This window comes from Pieris napi, chromosome 18, assembly GCF_905475465.1.
Source record: "Pieris napi chromosome 18, ilPieNapi1.2, whole genome shotgun sequence".
Lineage (NCBI taxonomy): Eukaryota > Metazoa > Arthropoda > Insecta > Lepidoptera > Pieridae > Pieris > Pieris napi.
In genome coordinates this window covers 4,943,217-4,963,096 of record NC_062251.1, presented here as the reverse complement: position 1 = coordinate 4,963,096, position 19,880 = coordinate 4,943,217, and the positions used below count along the sequence as shown (strand labels likewise).

Sequence of the window (19,880 nt, the reverse complement as noted above, 5' to 3'; positions counted from 1 at the left end):
AGGTTCGATCTCCGGCTGTGCACCAATGGACTTTCTTTCTATGAGCGCATTTAACATTTGCTACAACGGTGAAGGAAAACATCATGAGGAAACCAAAATGTCGACGGCAGGCACTGGAGGCTGATCACCTACTTGCCTATTAGATTTAAAAATGATCGCGAAACAGATTCAGAAATCTTACGAATTTTGAGCAGTTGAAGACTAAAATAATGACAGAAGTGAGAGCCATATCAGTTGACATTGCGGCGTGTATCTGCAAATTCGCTAGTCCGCTTTGAAGAGTACATTTACAGTGATGGAATGCATATTGACGGTGTAATATTCCGTACATAAAATTCGCACTAATTTTACTGCAGTTTTAATATTACAATTAATACAATTAGTATTATTTATAAATACGTATTTAAAGTTTAAAATCGGCCCTTTATTTTATACAAAAGAGCTTGTTACATATATCGTAGATATTGTATTATGTGGTAAACTTGACTAAATAAAAATAAAATAGATACGTAAATTACAATATAATTACTGTGAATTAAATCTGAAAATAATGACGCGAATATGAAAATTATTAGTTCGGCTAACTGTCACGCCGTTTTTCTGTGCAGTCTGTGCTGACAGTGCTTGACAGGTCTGTAATAGTGATTAATTATCATTATCCATGTGTTTGTGATTACTTAGTAATTCGTTAATACGTAATGTAAACTGCAGAAATTATGACGAAATCTATATAAACGATTTAATCCCAAATTCTTTATCGCAATAAAGATAAGCTTATACTGTATATAATAAAATTCGATTACTAAAAAAAAGGTGAGTGTACTTATATACGCGCGTAAGAAGTTATACTTCTTTGGCATTATTAAAAATAGTTTTTGATTGCATGCAAATAATTAATTACAATTAAATAATCAAAGACTGGAAAAGAGTCATTATAGTCAATAAAGTTCAGTTTACATTTGAAAAATTAAATAAATAAATATTTATTATTATTCTCTTACATTATGTCCAATGCCGTAGCAGCTTCCGTGGGCAACTTCATTCTGTTAATTGTGTGTCACGGTGCGCCGCATCGTAAAATTTAAAGTATAATTATAGTAAAGTATAAATTCAATAATATTAACTCTTTATACGTAAGATTTTTCTTGGGCCACCGGAGGGTGTTCCATCGTCTGAAGGGTAGGAGGAAAGCTTACTGGAGTTCCCCTTTTTCTTCCCTAGTCCGAATTTGATTTTATTTTGCCGAGCGAGCGGCTCTTAATTTTTCGTCAGCTACTGTTAGGCCGTTTTTCCACTGCTCCGGTCCGGCAAACGTTAATTACCGATCCGATTTAGAAACTCACAACAGTACTTACGTACTTCTTCAATACTCCGGCATCCGGTTTTTAACGATCCGATAACTTGCTAGATCGGAACGCGGTGTTTTATCGGTCCAAGTATATCCAAGTATCCAAGAGGTTATAAATTATTATTCACAGGTTTATTTATAGTTTCTTAAATTTGAAAGAATCTGGATAACCTGGACCAAACCAAATTATGTTGCTATTTATTACGTATTAATATAAGTGTTGCATGATAAATATACAAGTATCGATTATTGTCGGATCGGATATAGTGGATTGGCAATCCGGCCTTCCGATATTTTTATCATGACTCATTCCGGTATCCGACGCCGGACCGGAGCAGTGGAGAAAGGGCCTTATTGGATCTTCCGGATCCGTTATGACAGTTGGCGTTGAAATTTTTATAATATGGCACGTTAGGAAAAATGATGAGAGTATTTATTCGATATTCCGTCACAAAATACAGACACCCTGAAGTTAGCATAGTCAACATTTTAAAATTAAACAAGTCAATTTCTTTAATTATGTAAAATACATATAGTTGTTGTGATATTTAAACTGTATTTAACTAGATAATGCGTTATAATAAAAGTTTCAATGTATTAAATAACTTTTTTCTATTGTTAATGTTGTTGTTTCTACAAACGTAGAATAAAATTATTGAAAAGATATTTATCATGTGTACATAAGTACACACACATGTTTTTTTTGACACACTCGAATGATGAGAGGTATGACTGAGTTCTGGAAAGAACTTGTAGAACTTGGTAAAGCCTAAAAAAGCGATATATATATATATATATCTATATTTTATTATATTAAGACAAGTTACTCAAAAGCTACTGCTATGCAGGTTGAATCCTTCAAAGTTTATGGGTCACGGTTCAACTTAGGGTCCTTCACGATAGACTCTTAAAAGGCCGGCAACTTACTCGCTAGCTATGGCATTGAGAGTGTCCGTGGGTGGCGTATCACTTAACATCAGGTGTTCTTCCTACCTTGTTTTATAAAAAAAATGATGATGTAAAACAATTATATTGGTGAGATTAGAATGTGAGAAGTGAATTACTACCGATAATATTAATCTATAATAAAGATTGATAAAATATTGATAAGGTTTTGGAACATTGTATGCCATTGTGTTTAAAATGGCGGACGTGAGAAATTTGGTTTTGTTTTTAATGTAAGTCAAATTATGTATTAATCAATCATATTAATAATAATAGCTCAAAAAACCAAGAAATATACAAAATTCAAAATCACAAACACAAATAACAAAGCATCGATTGTTCCTATTATTTTGTCCAACACCAGAATAGTCCCAAAGCATTTAAACATGAATCCTCACGAAATCCATTTATCCTTTAAAAAGCTAAAAATATAATAAGATATATATTTGACGGCTCATTGGTCTAGTGGTTAGTACCCCTGACTGCGAATCCATGGGTCCCGGGTTCGATCCCCGGCTGTGACAAACATCGATGTGATGAGCATTTGGTGGTGTGCTTAGGTCTTGGGTGTTTAAATATGTATTTATATGTCTATCTATCTATAATATGTATGTATATCCGTTGCCTTGTACCCATAACACAAGCTTCACCAGCTTAGCATGGGACTAGGTCAATTGGTTTGAATTGTCCTAAAAAAAAAAAAAAATTTATATATCTAAGCTTTTAACAGCTATAGATATATCAATTACGGCAAGAATTAGAAAAACTGTGTGCAACACTGTACCAGGATCGTGAATGAAACAGTAAACAGTTATCTTCATATAGTGCCATCTCCTTGCGAAGGTTGGCGATCATCATGGCTATTTTAATTATGGATGCCGCGCTTCTAAACAATGACTTGGTGCTTTGACCAAACCATTGTCTCAAGTTCAACCAGGACGTGCGTCTGCGGACATTTCTCCTTCTACCTGCCACTTTGCCTTGTATGATTAGTTGAAGGAGCTCATATTTTTTGGAGTTGCGTAAAACGTGTCCGAAATACTCAAGTTTCCTTTTCTTAACCGTCATAAGCACTTCTTTGTTCTTCTGCATTCTGTCCAGCACGGTTGTATTTCGTATGCGGTCTGTCCAAGATATTTGAAGCATACATAAACCCAGATCACAAATGCTTCCAGTTTTTTGGACATAGTCTCTGTCAGCGTCCAAGATTCTACGCCGTAGAGCAGCACAGAGAAGACGTAACATCGCGCAATGCGAGTTCTAAGCTGTAAATTTAGGCGCTTGTCACAAAGTACTTTTTTTAGTTTTGAAAAGGCGTTCCGAGCTTGTTCAATACTGCAGCGGATTTCGATGCCATGGTCACCCTTTTCATCAATCACTGTGCCTAGATATCGTATTTTCGAGACACGTTCCAAGGTCTGATTGTTGAGGTATATATGTTGCGTGAAAAGCTCCGGTTGTCGGCTTATTGTCATATATTTTTTTATATTTTTTTACAAACAGCCCTGCGATTCTGTAACTCACTTCACACACCCTCAGCGCTGATTTTTGCTGTCAAATCGTTCGTTTCGGTGTCATGTTACAATTTGGTATTCTGTTAAACAATAACCGCGACAAAAGCGCCGCTCAAATGAGATTGTTAACATTTGGAACTAAAATTTGGCACTGCTACACTTACGCTCCAAAATTGTTGGTATTTGGTATTCTGATACATACCATTTGACATCTCATCTCACTTAAATGTACATTTTGTACGACAATTGACAAATTAAAAGTTGCTCTTCCCTCGCTGAAATCGTCATTTACCAGTGAGTTAGCCATTTTTAGCGAAGTTAAAACTTGTTTTTATGTGAAAATATTCTAACATAGGACAATCTATATGTATCTTGGGGTAAGTTTATAAAATAATATTTATCAATACAGCATTATTTTACGAAAAAAATTATATATATAAACATTAAGCTTCGTGAAATTGAACTTTGTTATTGTTACAGAAGGCCCGTTTCCACTTTTAAAGTTTAAACCTCTATTTCAAGAAATAAATGATGTAATCCATTAAAAAATACTTAATATAATATCTATAGATGGCGAAGAAAATGTAGGCACGAAACGACCAATTGGTTTCTCGGCGTTGGTTATTATCGCTTTCTTCCAATACTCAAGAAATTATATGGTATTGACGAAACCTAGAACATATGCTGCTGAGATGAACGAAGAGTCTAGTAAATACTAAATAGATGATCTAAGGTAAACATTTTGATTACTTTAGCATTAAAAATATAATTTTTATCCAAGAACCAATTTTTCGATGCAGTCTTGATCATGTCTTGTCTCCAGCAGAGATAAGTCGAACAAAAAACGATAAATAAGATAGGTAAATATTGTAATATATTTGTATTTTTCTACTATACTAAAATTATAAATCTAATAATTTCAGAGATCCCCAAATGTTCAAAATTCCTGATAGAAAAATACATTCTGCCTTTGAAGAAGAAGAATATTACATGTGTATCATACAACAAGGCCCCTGGATATAAAAAGACACAATAGTGCAGACATTTTCAAATTATTGAATTTCGACTATCCTTCAATTTATAATAAATGATAACACAGTACAATTTCGGTTCCTATATTTTTATAAAATATATTGATATAACATTAAGGTTTTGGATAAAAACATTATTCTGCTTTACACAAGTATGAAATACCATCATTACATACATGATGGTTTAAGTACTTATTAAGCTTTTTTAAATTTATCGTTCATAACTATTACTTTTTACAAACTAATTAGAAAATATATTAAAATAAATATATTTATCTACAAAATAAAGTAGATGTTATTGATTAGCTCTATGTGAGGCTGTGTTTTAATTAGTTTTTATTATACTTAAGTTTGTTTTACTGAAAGTTATTTTGTAGTGTGTTAAAAGTTTACTATAATCATTAAATTAAATGTTTAAAGTTATTATATTGTTCTTTTATTCACCTATAAAGTAACATGGCTTATATATTTTTCATTTCGGCTTAGCTATGTATTTAACTCGGTTACTACGTTTTCTATAGGCAGTCATTAAATAAGTGGTAGATTTAATTAATCATTTTATTAATATAATATTATTAGATACAAAAAAATTATTATGAAGTACACAATTATCTTAAACACGGTAATACAATTTTTCATATAAAAATCATAGTTGTCCAAACTGCATTCAAAATAGATTAGTGGTCTCGGTTTAACATCTCTTCTTAACATTTCAATAATTGGTCATTTTCTTCCTCATTCTTGACAACTACCACTGATGGCTGTAATACAATGATTATCTGTTAAAATTGTAAATAGGGAAATGTGGTAGGTCACAGTACTGACACAATAATATTGCATAGCAATTTAATTATTGTAAAGTTAAGGTAAATAATAAAAAAACTTGCATAAAACACACAAAAACTTATATATGGGATATCTTTGTATTTCTAAGTAAAGTATCTTAAAAACATGTTTGATAATATTATAACTAAGCCAAATATTATTAAAAGTTTTATGGTAACAAGGCTTAGTAATTTCGCACAGTATTTGATTCAGTACTATGAATAAAAAAAATCTTGAGCAAACCTATATTTAGACTCAAAAATCCAAATCCAAGTATGTACTTTAAAAACAATTATTTATTAATGAAACAAATCCAAGACCCATAAAGGGTATGTTTAGTTTTAAAGTGTAGTCAGCAGCAATAACTATCTTTTGATTGCTTCATTAAATAAGTTATGGCAATGTTGTTTCCAACATTTAAAATTAACGTTGATCACTTGAAATGGTATGAATTTGAGCAATTGAAAGCTTATATATTTGATCCAACATACCTAACATGATTATTTATACTTGTATTCTGAAATCTGAACAATTAAATTAAATTCAACTTGATCAGTTAAAATTAATACTTCTTATATTTCATGAATGGAATTTGAAGTTAGGAAACCTAAAAATATTTTTTTATTTGACATTTTTAACCAACAATTTCATTATTCTTTACAATGTCGCTTCGATTTAACCTATTACATTTGACTTCAAATTTGCCATCAAACAAACAAACTTTGTTAACTGTTTTACTAGTCACTACTTATTCCTATTTATTTACTATGATAGTTATTATATTTCTAAAATAGTTTTAATAGAATTCAGTTTTTATGAGTGTTAGTAAAAACATAGGTAATATTGTTGTTGTGTGTTTGACCTCTGAATCACTTAAAAAGGTTGCAATAGTAGTTTCATGGCATCTAAAAAGTACCAACACTTGCACTTACACAAATGAATAAATATATAAACACTAATTTTTCTTCTTTATAGATAGGTACCCTTTTATTTTATAATTACTCAACAAAATATTATATGAAAACATTGGTATTAACCTTGGTTACCTTTAGTAACATTTTGAAAATTTAAAACACCTATCCATCCTGTTTACTTTGAATCCGTAGCCCATTTGCTGAGAGAATCACTTTTAGCGTGACATCATCTTTTATCTTTTTGTTAAGATAATATTCTTAAATTTTTTACAATATATCCAGATGTTAGGTATCCCTTGTTTCGTGCTGAAACATAATTAATATTTTTAAGTTTCTGTCGGTTTATCTTTTTTTTAATTCAAACGTCGACCATTTTGTTTTATTAAAAATATTTTGTTTATGTATGATGAAAATTTTGACAATTAACTCTTTTTATAAAATAATAGTTATTCCGTGAGTCCACTACGCAGTAACAGCGCTCCCTTCGTCACTGACGTAATTTTTGGAATCTCATGGTATTCTGTTAATAAATTTTACATTACGTCTTAATAAGTGGAGGGAGGTAACCTAGTGAGTTGTTGTCTATTAATATCGTGACAATTGACTCATTTTATTTTATAAAAAGAGTTAATTGTCAAAATTTTCATCATACATAAACAAAATATTTTTAATAAAACAAAAAGGTCGACGTTTGAATTAAAAAAAATATTAAAAAAAAAGATAAACCGTGAAAATATCTCAAAAATGATTTATCTGATGGAAAATAATAGAATAGCGAGGAAAATTATTAAAACCCATCTGGCAATGGGGCCGCTTAAAGGTAAGTAGTGAGTTTATTTATTAGTCAATCGTAAGTTACGTATTTTGTTTATAACTTCCAATTAAGAGTTTATATTTCGTATTTACCCGACAACTGACCAGCCGTGGTGTATATGAGCGACAGAAACTTAAAAATATTAATTATGTTTCAGCACGAAACAAGGGATACCTAACATCTGGATATATTGTAAAAAAATTAAGAATATTATCTTAACAAAAAGATAAAAGATGATGTCACGCTAAAAGTGATTCTCTCAGCAAATGGGCTACGGATTCAAAGTAAACAGGATGGATAGGTGTTTTAAATTTTCAAAATGTTACTAAAGGTAACCAAGGTTAATACCAATGTTTTCATATAATATTTTGTTGAGTAATTATAAAATAAAAGGGTACCTATCTATAAAGAAGAAAAATTAGTGTTTATATATTTATTCATTTGTGTAAGTGCAAGTGTTGGTACTTTTTAGATGCCATGAAACTACTATTGCAACCTTTTTAAGTGATTCAGAGGTCAAACACACAACAACAATATTACCTATGTTTTTACTAACACTCATAAAAACTGAATTCTATTAAAACTATTTTAGAAATATAATAACTATCATAGTAAATAAATAGGAATAAGTAGTGACTAGTAAAACAGTTAACAAAGTTTGTTTGTTTGATGGCAAATTTGAAGTCAAATGTAATAGGTTAAATCGAAGCGACATTGTAAAGAATAATGAAATTGTTGGTTAAAAATGTCAAATAAAAAAATATTTTTAGGTTTCCTAACTTCAAATTCCATTCATGAAATATAAGAAGTATTAATTTTAACTGATCAAGTTGAATTTAATTTAATTGTTCAGATTTCAGAATACAAGTATAAATAATCATGTTAGGTATGTTGGATCAAATATATAAGCTTTCAATTGCTCAAATTCATACCATTTCAAGTGATCAACGTTAATTTTAAATGTTGGAAACAACATTGCCATAACTTATTTAATGAAGCAATCAAAAGATAGTTATTGCTGCTGACTACACTTTAAAACTAAACATACCCTTTATGGGTCTTGGATTTGTTTCATTAATAAATAATTGTTTTTAAAGTACATACTTGGATTTGGATTTTTGAGTCTAAATATAGGTTTGCTCAAGATTTTTTTTATTCATAGTACTGAATCAAATACTGTGCGAAATTACTAAGCCTTGTTACCATAAAACTTTTAATAATATTTGGCTTAGTTATAATATTATCAAACATGTTTTTAAGATACTTTACTTAGAAATACAAAGATATCCCATATATAAGTTTTTGTGTGTTTTATGCAAGTTTTTTTATTATTTACCTTAACTTTACAATAATTAAATTGCTATGCAATATTATTGTGTCAGTACAGTGACCTACCACATTTTCCTATTTACAATTTTAACAGATAATCATTGTATTACAGCCATCAGTGGTAGTTGTCAAGAATGAGGAAGAAAATGACCAATTATTGAAATGTTAAGAAGAGATATTAAACCGAGACCACTAATCTATTTTGAATGCAGTTTGGACAACTATGATTTTTATATGAAAAATTGTATTACCGTGTTTAAGATAATTGTGTACTTCATAATATTTTTTTTTGTATCTAATAATATTATATTAATAAAATGATTAATTAAATCTACCACTTATTTAATGACTGCCTATAGAAAACGTAGTAACCGAGTTAAATACATAGCTAAGCCGAAATGAAAAATATATAAGCCATGTTACTTTATAGGTGAATAAAAGAACAATATAATAACTTTAAACATTTAATTTAATGATTATAGTAAACTTTTAACACACTACAAAATAACTTTCAGTAAAACAAACTTAAGTATAATAAAAACTAATTAAAACACAGCCTCACATAGAGCTAATCAATAACATCTACTTTATTTTGTAGATAAATATATTTATTTTAATATATTTTCTAATTAGTTTGTAAAAAGTAATAGTTATGAACGATAAATTTAAAAAAGCTTAATAAGTACTTAAACCATCATGTATGTAATGATGGTATTTCATACTTGTGTAAACCAGAATAATGTTTTTATCCAAAACCTTAATGTTATATCAATATATTTTATAAAAATATAGGAACCGAAATTGTACTGTGTTATCATTTATTATAAATTGAAGGATAGTCGAAATTCAATAATTTGAAAATGTCTGCACTATTGTGTCTTTTTATATCCAGGGGCCTTGTTGTATGATACACATGTAATATTCTTCTTCTTCAAAGGCAGAATGTATTTTTCTATCAGGAATTTTGAACATTTGGGGATCTCTGAAATTATTAGATTTATAATTTTAGTATAGTAGAAAAATACAAATATATTACAATATTTACCTATCTTATTTATCGTTTTTTGTTCGACTTATCTCTGCTGGAGACAAGACATGATCAAGACTGCATCGAAAAATTGGTTCTTGGATAAAAATTATATTTTTAATGCTAAAGTAATCAAAATGTTTACCTTAGATCATCTATTTAGTATTTACTAGACTCTTCGTTCATCTCAGCAGCATATGTTCTAGGTTTCGTCAATACCATATAATTTCTTGAGTATTGGAAGAAAGCGATAATAACCAACGCCGAGAAACCAATTGGTCGTTTCGTGCCTACATTTTCTTCGCCATCTATAGATATTATATTAAGTATTTTTTAATGGATTACATCATTTATTTCTTGAAATAGAGGTTTAAACTTTAAAAGTGGAAACGGGCCTTCTGTAACAATAACAAAGTTCAATTTCACGAAGCTTAATGTTTATATATATAATTTTTTTCGTAAAATAATGCTGTATTGATAAATATTATTTTATAAACTTACCCCAAGATACATATAGATTGTCCTATGTTAGAATATTTTCACATAAAAACAAGTTTTAACTTCGCTAAAAATGGCTAACTCACTGGTAAATGACGATTTCAGCGAGGGAAGAGCAACTTTTAATTTGACGTACAAAATGTACATTTAAATGAGATGAGATGTCAAATGGTATGTATCAGAATACCAAATACCAACAATTTTGGAGCGTAAGTGTAGCAGTGCCAAATTTTAGTTCCAAATGTGAACAATCTCATTTGAGCGGCGCTTTTGTCGCGGTTATTGTTTATCAGAATACCAAATTGTAACATGACACCGAAACGAACGATTTGACAGCAAAAATCAGCGCTGAGGGTGTGTGAAGCGAGTTACAGAATCGCAGGGCTGTTAAGAAATTTTACATTACGTCTTGATAAGTGGAGGCAGGTAACCTAGTAAGTTGTTGTCTATTAATATCGTGACAATTGACTCATTTTATTTTATAAAAAGAGTAAATTGTCAAAATTTTCATCATACATAAACAAAATATTTTTAATAAAACAAAATAGAGAACAAAATGGTCGACGTTTGAAATAAAATTAATAATATTAAAAAAAAGATAAACTGCCCTGCGATTCTGTAACTCGCTTCACACACTCTCAGCGCTGAGTTTTGCTGTCAAATCGTTCGTTTCGGTGTCATGTTACAATTTGGTATTCTGTTAAACAATAACCGCGACAAAAGCGCCGCTCAAATAAGATTGTTCACATTTGGAACTAAAATTTGGCACTGCTACACTTACGCTCCAAAATTGTTGGTATTTGGTATTCTGATACATACCATTTGACATCTCATCTCATTTAAATGTACATTTTGTACGTCAAATTAAAAGTTGCTCTTCCCTCGCTGAAATCGTCATTTACCAGTGAGTTAGCCATTTTTAGCGAAGTTAAAACTTGTTTTTATGTGAAAATATTCTAACATAGGACAATCTATATGTATCTTGGGGTAAGTTTATAAAATAATATTTATCAATACAGCATTATTTTACGAAAAAAATTATATATATAAACATTAAGCTTCGTGAAATTGAACTTTGTTATTGTTACAGAAGGCCCGTTTCCACTTTTAAAGTTTAAACCTCTATTTCAAGAAATAAATGATGTAATCCATTAAAAAATACTTAATATAATATCTATAGATGGCGAAGAAAATGTAGGCACGAAACGACCAATTGGTTTCTCGGCGTTGGTTATTATCGCTTTCTTCCAATACTCAAGAAATTATATGGTATTGACGAAACCTAGAACATATGCTGCTGAGATGAACGAAGAGTCTAGTAAATACTAAATAGATGATCTAAGGTAAACATTTTGATTACTTTAGCATTAAAAATATAATTTTTATCCAAGAACCAATTTTTCGATGCAGTCTTGATCATGTCTTGTCTCCAGCAGAGATAAGTCGAACAAAAAACGATAAATAAGATAGGTAAATATTGTAATATATTTGTATTTTTCTACTATACTAAAATTATAAATCTAATAATTTCAGAGATCCCCAAATGTTCAAAATTCCTGATAGAAAAATACATTCTGCCTTTGAAGAAGAAGAATATTACATGTGTATCATACAACAAGGCCCCTGGATATAAAAAGACACAATAGTGCAGACATTTTCAAATTATTGAATTTCGACTATCCTTCAATTTATAATAAATGATAACACAGTACAATTTCGGTTCCTATATTTTTATAAAATATATTGATATAACATTAAGGTTTTGGATAAAAACATTATTCTGCTTTACACAAGTATGAAATACCATCATTACATACATGATGGTTTAAGTACTTATTAAGCTTTTTTAAATTTATCGTTCATAACTATTACTTTTTACAAACTAATTAGAAAATATATTAAAATAAATATATTTATCTACAAAATAAAGTAGATGTTATTGATTAGCTCTATGTGAGGCTGTGTTTTAATTAGTTTTTATTATACTTAAGTTTGTTTTACTGAAAGTTATTTTGTAGTGTGTTAAAAGTTTACTATAATCATTAAATTAAATGTTTAAAGTTATTATATTGTTCTTTTATTCACCTATAAAGTAACATGGCTTATATATTTTTCATTTCGGCTTAGCTATGTATTTAACTCGGTTACTACGTTTTCTATAGGCAGTCATTAAATAAGTGGTAGATTTAATTAATCATTTTATTAATATAATATTATTAGATACAAAAAAATTATTATGAAGTACACAATTATCTTAAACACGGTAATACAATTTTTCATATAAAAATCATAGTTGTCCAAACTGCATTCAAAATAGATTAGTGGTCTCGGTTTAACATCTCTTCTTAACATTTCAATAATTGGTCATTTTCTTCCTCATTCTTGACAACTACCACTGATGGCTGTAATACAATGATTATCTGTTAAAATTGTAAATAGGGAAATGTGGTAGGTCACAGTACTGACACAATAATATTGCATAGCAATTTAATTATTGTAAAGTTAAGGTAAATAATAAAAAAACTTGCATAAAACACACAAAAACTTATATATGGGATATCTTTGTATTTCTAAGTAAAGTATCTTAAAAACATGTTTGATAATATTATAACTAAGCCAAATATTATTAAAAGTTTTATGGTAACAAGGCTTAGTAATTTCGCACAGTATTTGATTCAGTACTATGAATAAAAAAAATCTTGAGCAAACCTATATTTAGACTCAAAAATCCAAATCCAAGTATGTACTTTAAAAACAATTATTTATTAATGAAACAAATCCAAGACCCATAAAGGGTATGTTTAGTTTTAAAGTGTAGTCAGCAGCAATAACTATCTTTTGATTGCTTCATTAAATAAGTTATGGCAATGTTGTTTCCAACATTTAAAATTAACGTTGATCACTTGAAATGGTATGAATTTGAGCAATTGAAAGCTTATATATTTGATCCAACATACCTAACATGATTATTTATACTTGTATTCTGAAATCTGAACAATTAAATTAAATTCAACTTGATCAGTTAAAATTAATACTTCTTATATTTCATGAATGGAATTTGAAGTTAGGAAACCTAAAAATATTTTTTTATTTGACATTTTTAACCAACAATTTCATTATTCTTTACAATGTCGCTTCGATTTAACCTATTACATTTGACTTCAAATTTGCCATCAAACAAACAAACTTTGTTAACTGTTTTACTAGTCACTACTTATTCCTATTTATTTACTATGATAGTTATTATATTTCTAAAATAGTTTTAATAGAATTCAGTTTTTATGAGTGTTAGTAAAAACATAGGTAATATTGTTGTTGTGTGTTTGACCTCTGAATCACTTAAAAAGGTTGCAATAGTAGTTTCATGGCATCTAAAAAGTACCAACACTTGCACTTACACAAATGAATAAATATATAAACACTAATTTTTCTTCTTTATAGATAGGTACCCTTTTATTTTATAATTACTCAACAAAATATTATATGAAAACATTGGTATTAACCTTGGTTACCTTTAGTAACATTTTGAAAATTTAAAACACCTATCCATCCTGTTTACTTTGAATCCGTAGCCCATTTGCTGAGAGAATCACTTTTAGCGTGACATCATCTTTTATCTTTTTGTTAAGATAATATTCTTAATTTTTTTACAATATATCCAGATGTTAGGTATCCCTTGTTTCGTGCTGAAACATAATTAATATTTTTAAGTTTCTGTCGCTCATATACACCACGGCTGGTCAGTTGTCGGGTAAATACGAAATATAAACTCTTAATTGGAAGTTATAAACAAAATACGTAACTTACGATTGACTAATAAATAAACTCACTACTTACCTTTAAGCGGCCCCATTGCCAGATGGGTTTTAATAATTTTCCTCGCTATTCTATTATTTTCCATCAGATAAATCATTTTTGAGATATTTTCACGGTTTATCTTTTTTTTTAATATTTTTTTTAATTCAAACGTCGACCTTTTTGTTTTATTAAAAATATTTTGTTTATGTATGATGAAAATTTTGACAATTAACTCTTTTTATAAAATAAAATGAGTCAATTGTCACGATATTAATAGACAACAACTCACTAGGTTACCTCCCTCCACTTATTAAGACGTAATGTAAAATTTATTAACAGAATACCATGAGATTCCAAAAATTACGTCAGTGACGAAGGGAGCGCTGTTACTGCGTAGTGGACTCACGGAATAACTATTATTTTATAAAAAGAGTTAATTGTCAAAATTTTCATCATACATAAACAAAATATTTTTAATAAAACAAAATGGTCGACGTTTGAATTAAAAAAAAAGATAAACCGACAGAAACTTAAAAATATTAATTATGTTTCAGCACGAAACAAGGGATACCTAACATCTGGATATATTGTAAAAAATTTAAGAATATTATCTTAACAAAAAGATAAAAGATGATGTCACGCTAAAAGTGATTCTCTCAGCAAATGGGCTACGGATTCAAAGTAAACAGGATGGATAGGTGTTTTAAATTTTCAAAATGTTACTAAAGGTAACCAAGGTTAATACCAATGTTTTCATATAATATTTTGTTGAGTAATTATAAAATAAAAGGGTACCTATCTATAAAGAAGAAAAATTAGTGTTTATATATTTATTCATTTGTGTAAGTGCAAGTGTTGGTACTTTTTAGATGCCATGAAACTACTATTGCAACCTTTTTAAGTGATTCAGAGGTCAAACACACAACAACAATATTACCTATGTTTTTACTAACACTCATAAAAACTGAATTCTATTAAAACTATTTTAGAAATATAATAACTATCATAGTAAATAAATAGGAATAAGTAGTGACTAGTAAAACAGTTAACAAAGTTTGTTTGTTTGATGGCAAATTTGAAGTCAAATGTAATAGGTTAAATCGAAGCGACATTGTAAAGAATAATGAAATTGTTGGTTAAAAATGTCAAATAAAAAAATATTTTTAGGTTTCCTAACTTCAAATTCCATTCATGAAATATAAGAAGTATTAATTTTAACTGATCAAGTTGAATTTAATTTAATTGTTCAGATTTCAGAATACAAGTATAAATAATCATGTTAGGTATGTTGGATCAAATATAAAGGGTATTTCAACAAGAAGTTTGTTTTTCAATTGTGGCAACACCGAGAACGTGATAGTTTTGACGTTTAGTTTTTGGCGGTATTCGTAGCAGGTGCTTTGGCAATTATTACAATGAATTCAATTTCGCTCGAAAATCGCATTAAAATAATTCAAATCCACTATAAAAATGGTGGTTCTGTTAAAGTTACATTTCGTAAAATTCGTGATATTTTCGGCCAGCATAATCGTCCTTCTGAGACCGCTGTTAAGAATTTGGTCACGAAATTTGAGTCGACAGGCTCGGTACAAAATGTGCCAACACCAACACGTGTTCGACCGGGTCGTTCAACAGAAAACATCGCCGCCGTGAGCCACAGTGTTGAAGAAGATCAAAATTTGTCAATTTCACGACGTTCTCAACAATTGGGGTTATCCAAAAGCACAACATGGCGAATTTTGCGAAAGGATTTGGCTTTGAAGCCTTACAAGATTCAACTGGTGCAGGAATTAAAGCTGATCGACCATTCAAATCGCCGCAGATTCGCTCAGTTCATTCAGGAACAACCTGCTGGTTTTTCTGAAAAAATCATTTTTTCAGACGAAGCCCATTTTCATTTGTCAGGGTACGTCAACAAGCAAAATTGTCGCATTTGGGCTTCTGAAAATCCTAAAGCAATTATTGAGAAGGCTTTGCATACTCAACGTGTTACTGTGTGGTGCACTATGTGGTCTGGAGGCGTGATTGGGCCGTTTTTTTTCGAAGATGAGGCTGGAAATGCGGTAACAGTCAATGGATCACGGTATCGCGAGATGTTAACCACTAAATTTTGGCCTATTATTGATGACATGGATATCACTGAAATGTGGTTTCAACAGGACGGTGCCACATGTCACACAGCCAATGAAACGATCAATTTATTGCAAACCAAATTTCCCGAGCGCAAAATTTCGCGAAATTCAGCTGTTAAGTGGCCAGCCAGATCGTGTGATTTAACACCACTGGATTATTTTTTGTGGGGCTATGTTAAAGACAGAGTCTATACGGAGCCAATCGAATCGATTGCAGCCTTAAAACTCAAAATCCGTGATGTCATTAACGAAATAGACCCTCCATTTTGCCAAAAAGTGATTAAAAATTTTGATGAAAGAATCAACATCTGTCAGCGTGGTCGTGGTGGACATTTGCCAGATATCATTTTTCATTCATAATTGCCAAACTTTTCTCTTTGTAATACAATAAAATTTTTATTCATTTTCCTCTAAATTCTTTGTTTTATTTTGTTTTAGAAAACAAAGTTCTTGTTGAAAAACCCTTTATAAGCTTTCAATTGCTCAAATTCATACCATTTCAAGTGATCAACGTTAATTTTAAATGTTGGAAACAACATTGCCATAACTTATTTAATGAAGCAATCAAAAGATAGTTATTGCTGCTGACTACACTTTAAAACTAAACATACCCTTTATGGGTCTTGGATTTGTTTCATTAATAAATAATTGTTTTTAAAGTACATACTTGGATTTGGATTTTTGAGTCTAAATATAGGTTTGCTCAAGATTTTTTTTATTCATAGTACTGAATCAAATACTGTGCGAAATTACTAAGCCTTGTTACCATAAAACTTTTAATAATATTTGGCTTAGTTATAATATTATCAAACATGTTTTTAAGATACTTTACTTAGAAATACAAAGATATCCCATATATAAGTTTTTGTGTGTTTTATGCAAGTTTTTTTATTATTTACCTTAACTTTACAATAATTAAATTGCTATGCAATATTATTGTGTCAGTACAGTGACCTACCACATTTTCCTATTTACAATTTTAACAGATAATCATTGTATTACAGCCATCAGTGGTAGTTGTCAAGAATGAGGAAGAAAATGACCAATTATTGAAATGTTAAGAAGAGATATTAAACCGAGACCACTAATCTATTTTGAATGCAGTTTGGACAACTATGATTTTTATATGAAAAATTGTATTACCGTGTTTAAGATAATTGTGTACTTCATAATATTTTTTTTTGTATCTAATAATATTATATTAATAAAATGATTAATTAAATCTACCACTTATTTAATGACTGCCTATAGAAAACGTAGTAACCGAGTTAAATACATAGCTAAGCCGAAATGAAAAATATATAAGCCATGTTACTTTATAGGTGAATAAAAGAACAATATAATAACTTTAAACATTTAATTTAATGATTATAGTAAACTTTTAACACACTACAAAATAACTTTCAGTAAAACAAACTTAAGTATAATAAAAACTAATTAAAACACAGCCTCACATAGAGCTAATCAATAACATCTACTTTATTTTGTAGATAAATATATTTATTTTAATATATTTTCTAATTAGTTTGTAAAAAGTAATAGTTATGAACGATAAATTTAAAAAAGCTTAATAAGTACTTAAACCATCATGTATGTAATGATGGTATTTCATACTTGTGTAAAGCAGAATAATGTTTTTATCCAAAACCTTAATGTTATATCAATATATTTTATAAAAATATAGGAACCGAAATTGTACTGTGTTATCATTTATTATAAATTGAAGGATAGTCGAAATTCAATAATTTGAAAATGTCTGCACTATTGTGTCTTTTTATATCCAGGGGCCTTGTTGTATGATACACATGTAATATTCTTCTTCTTCAATGGCAGAATGTATTTTTCTATCAGGAATTTTGAACATTTGGGGATCTCTGAAATTATTAGATTTATAATTTTAGTATAGTAGAAAAATACAAATATATTACAATATTTACCTATCTTATTTATCGTTTTTTGTTCGACTTATCTCTGCTGGAGACAAGACATGATCAAGACTGCATCGAAAAATTGGTTCTTGGATAAAAATTATATTTTTAATGCTAAAGTAATCAAAATGTTTACCTTAGATCATCTATTTAGTATTTACTAGACTCTTCGTTCATCTCAGCAGCATATGTTCTAGGTTTCGTCAATACCATATAATTTCTTGAGTATTGGAAAAAAGCGATAATAACCAACGCCGAGAAACCAATTGGTCGTTTCGTGCCTACATTTTCTTCGCCATCTATAGATATTATATTAAGTATTTTTTAATGGATTACATCATTTATTTCTTGAAATAGAGGTTTAAACTTTAAAAGTGGAAACGGGCCTTCTGTAACAATAACAAAGTTCAATTTCACGAAGCTTAATGTTTATATATATAATTTTTTTCGTAAAATAATGCTGTATTGATAAATATTATTTTATAAACTTACCCCAAGATACATATAGATTGTCCTATGTTAGAATATTTTCACATAAAACAAGTTTTAACTTCGCTAAAAATGGCTAACTCACTGGTAAATGACGATTCAGCGAGGGAAGAGCAACTTTTAATTTGACGTACAAAATGTACATTTAAATGAGATGAGATGTCAAATGGTATGTATCAGAATACCAAATACCAACAATTTTGGAGCGTAAGTGTAGCAGTGCCAAATTTTAGTTCCAAATGTGAACAATCTTATTTGAGCGGCGCTTTTGTCGCGGTTATTGTTTAACAGAATACCAAATTGTAACATGACACCGAAACGAACGATTTGACAGCAAAACTCAGCGCTGAGAGTGTGTGAAGCGAGTTACAGAATCGCAGGGCAGTTTATCTTTTTTTTAATATTATTAATTTTATTTCAAACGTCGACCATTTTGTTCTCTATTTTGTTTTATTAAAAATATTTTGTTTATGTATGATGAAAATTTTGACAATTTACTCTTTTTATAAAATAAAATGAGTCAATTGTCACGATATTAATAGACAACAACTTACTAGGTTACCTGCCTCCACTTATCAAGACGTAATGTAAAATTTCTTAACAGCCCTGCGATTCTGTAACTCGCTTCACACACCCTCAGCGCTGATTTTTGCTGTCAAATCGTTCGTTTCGGTGTCATGTTACAATTTGGTATTCTGATAAACAATAACCGCGACAAAAGCGCCGCTCAAATGAGATTGTTCACATTTGGAACTAAAATTTGGCACTGCTACACTTACGCTCCAAAATTGTTGGTATTTGGTATTCTGATACATACCATTTGACATCTCATCTCACTTAAATGTACATTTTGTACGTCAAATTAAAAGTTGCTCTTCCCTCGCTGAAATCGTTGTTTACCAGTGAGTTAGCCATTTTTAGCGAAGTTAAAACTTGTTTTATGTGAAAATATTCTAACATAGGACAATCTATATGTATCTTGGTGTAAGTTTATAAAATAATATTTATCAATACAGCATTATTTTACGAAAAAAATTATATATATAAACATTAATTGAACTTTGTTATTGTTACAGAAGGCCCGTTTCCACTTTTAAAGTTTAAACCTCTATTTCAAGAAATAAATGATGTAAACCATTAAAAAATACTTAATATAATATCTATAGATGGCGAAGAAAATGTAGGCACGAAACGACCAATTGGTTTCTCGGCGTTGGTTACTATCGCTTTTTTCCAATACTCAAGAAATTATATGGTATTGACGAAACCTAGAACATATGCTGCTGAG

General features: G+C 29.6%; 7 long non-coding RNA genes across 10 annotated transcripts; 4 read left to right on the top strand and 3 right to left on the bottom strand.

The window, feature by feature from the left end:
- The first annotated feature begins 4,143 nt into the window (after window positions 1-4,143).
- On the top strand, window positions 4,144-4,775 carry LOC125058531. Its single transcript, XR_007118430.1, has 3 exons — window positions 4,144-4,184; window positions 4,288-4,540; window positions 4,731-4,775. It is a non-coding gene; the product is annotated as an uncharacterized LOC125058531 (long non-coding RNA).
- Window positions 4,776-5,569: 794 nt separating this feature from the next.
- On the bottom strand, window positions 5,570-6,926 carry LOC125058461. 2 transcript variants are annotated; one of them, XR_007118408.1, is made up of 2 exons: window positions 6,701-6,926; window positions 5,570-5,599 (listed from the first exon to the last, which is right to left on the bottom strand). It is a non-coding gene; the product is annotated as an uncharacterized LOC125058461 (long non-coding RNA). The 2 variants fall into 2 exon arrangements; XR_007118409.1 differs by having other exon boundaries at window positions 6,710-6,926.
- A 69-nt stretch (window positions 6,927-6,995) lies between these two features.
- On the top strand, window positions 6,996-8,862 carry LOC125058830. Of its 2 annotated transcripts, none has more exons than XR_007118541.1 (2): window positions 6,996-7,722; window positions 8,833-8,862. It is a non-coding gene; the product is annotated as an uncharacterized LOC125058830 (long non-coding RNA). The 2 variants fall into 2 exon arrangements; XR_007118540.1 differs by having other exon boundaries at window positions 6,996-7,731.
- Window positions 8,863-9,658: 796 nt separating this feature from the next.
- On the bottom strand, window positions 9,659-10,290 carry LOC125058532. The gene is made up of 3 exons (XR_007118431.1): window positions 10,249-10,290; window positions 9,893-10,145; window positions 9,659-9,702 (listed from the first exon to the last, which is right to left on the bottom strand). It is a non-coding gene; the product is annotated as an uncharacterized LOC125058532 (long non-coding RNA).
- Window positions 10,291-11,191: 901 nt separating this feature from the next.
- Window positions 11,192-11,823, top strand: LOC125058536. Its single transcript, XR_007118432.1, has 3 exons — window positions 11,192-11,232; window positions 11,336-11,588; window positions 11,779-11,823. It is a non-coding gene; the product is annotated as an uncharacterized LOC125058536 (long non-coding RNA).
- Window positions 11,824-12,617: 794 nt separating this feature from the next.
- LOC125058729 lies at window positions 12,618-14,076 on the bottom strand. Of its 2 annotated transcripts, none has more exons than XR_007118490.1 (2): window positions 13,749-14,076; window positions 12,618-12,647 (listed from the first exon to the last, which is right to left on the bottom strand). It is a non-coding gene; the product is annotated as an uncharacterized LOC125058729 (long non-coding RNA). The 2 variants fall into 2 exon arrangements; XR_007118491.1 differs by having other exon boundaries at window positions 13,758-14,076.
- A 474-nt stretch (window positions 14,077-14,550) lies between these two features.
- Window positions 14,551-17,209, top strand: LOC125058730. The gene is made up of 2 exons (XR_007118492.1): window positions 14,551-14,780; window positions 17,180-17,209. It is a non-coding gene; the product is annotated as an uncharacterized LOC125058730 (long non-coding RNA).
- The last annotated feature ends 2,671 nt before the right edge of the window (window positions 17,210-19,880 follow it).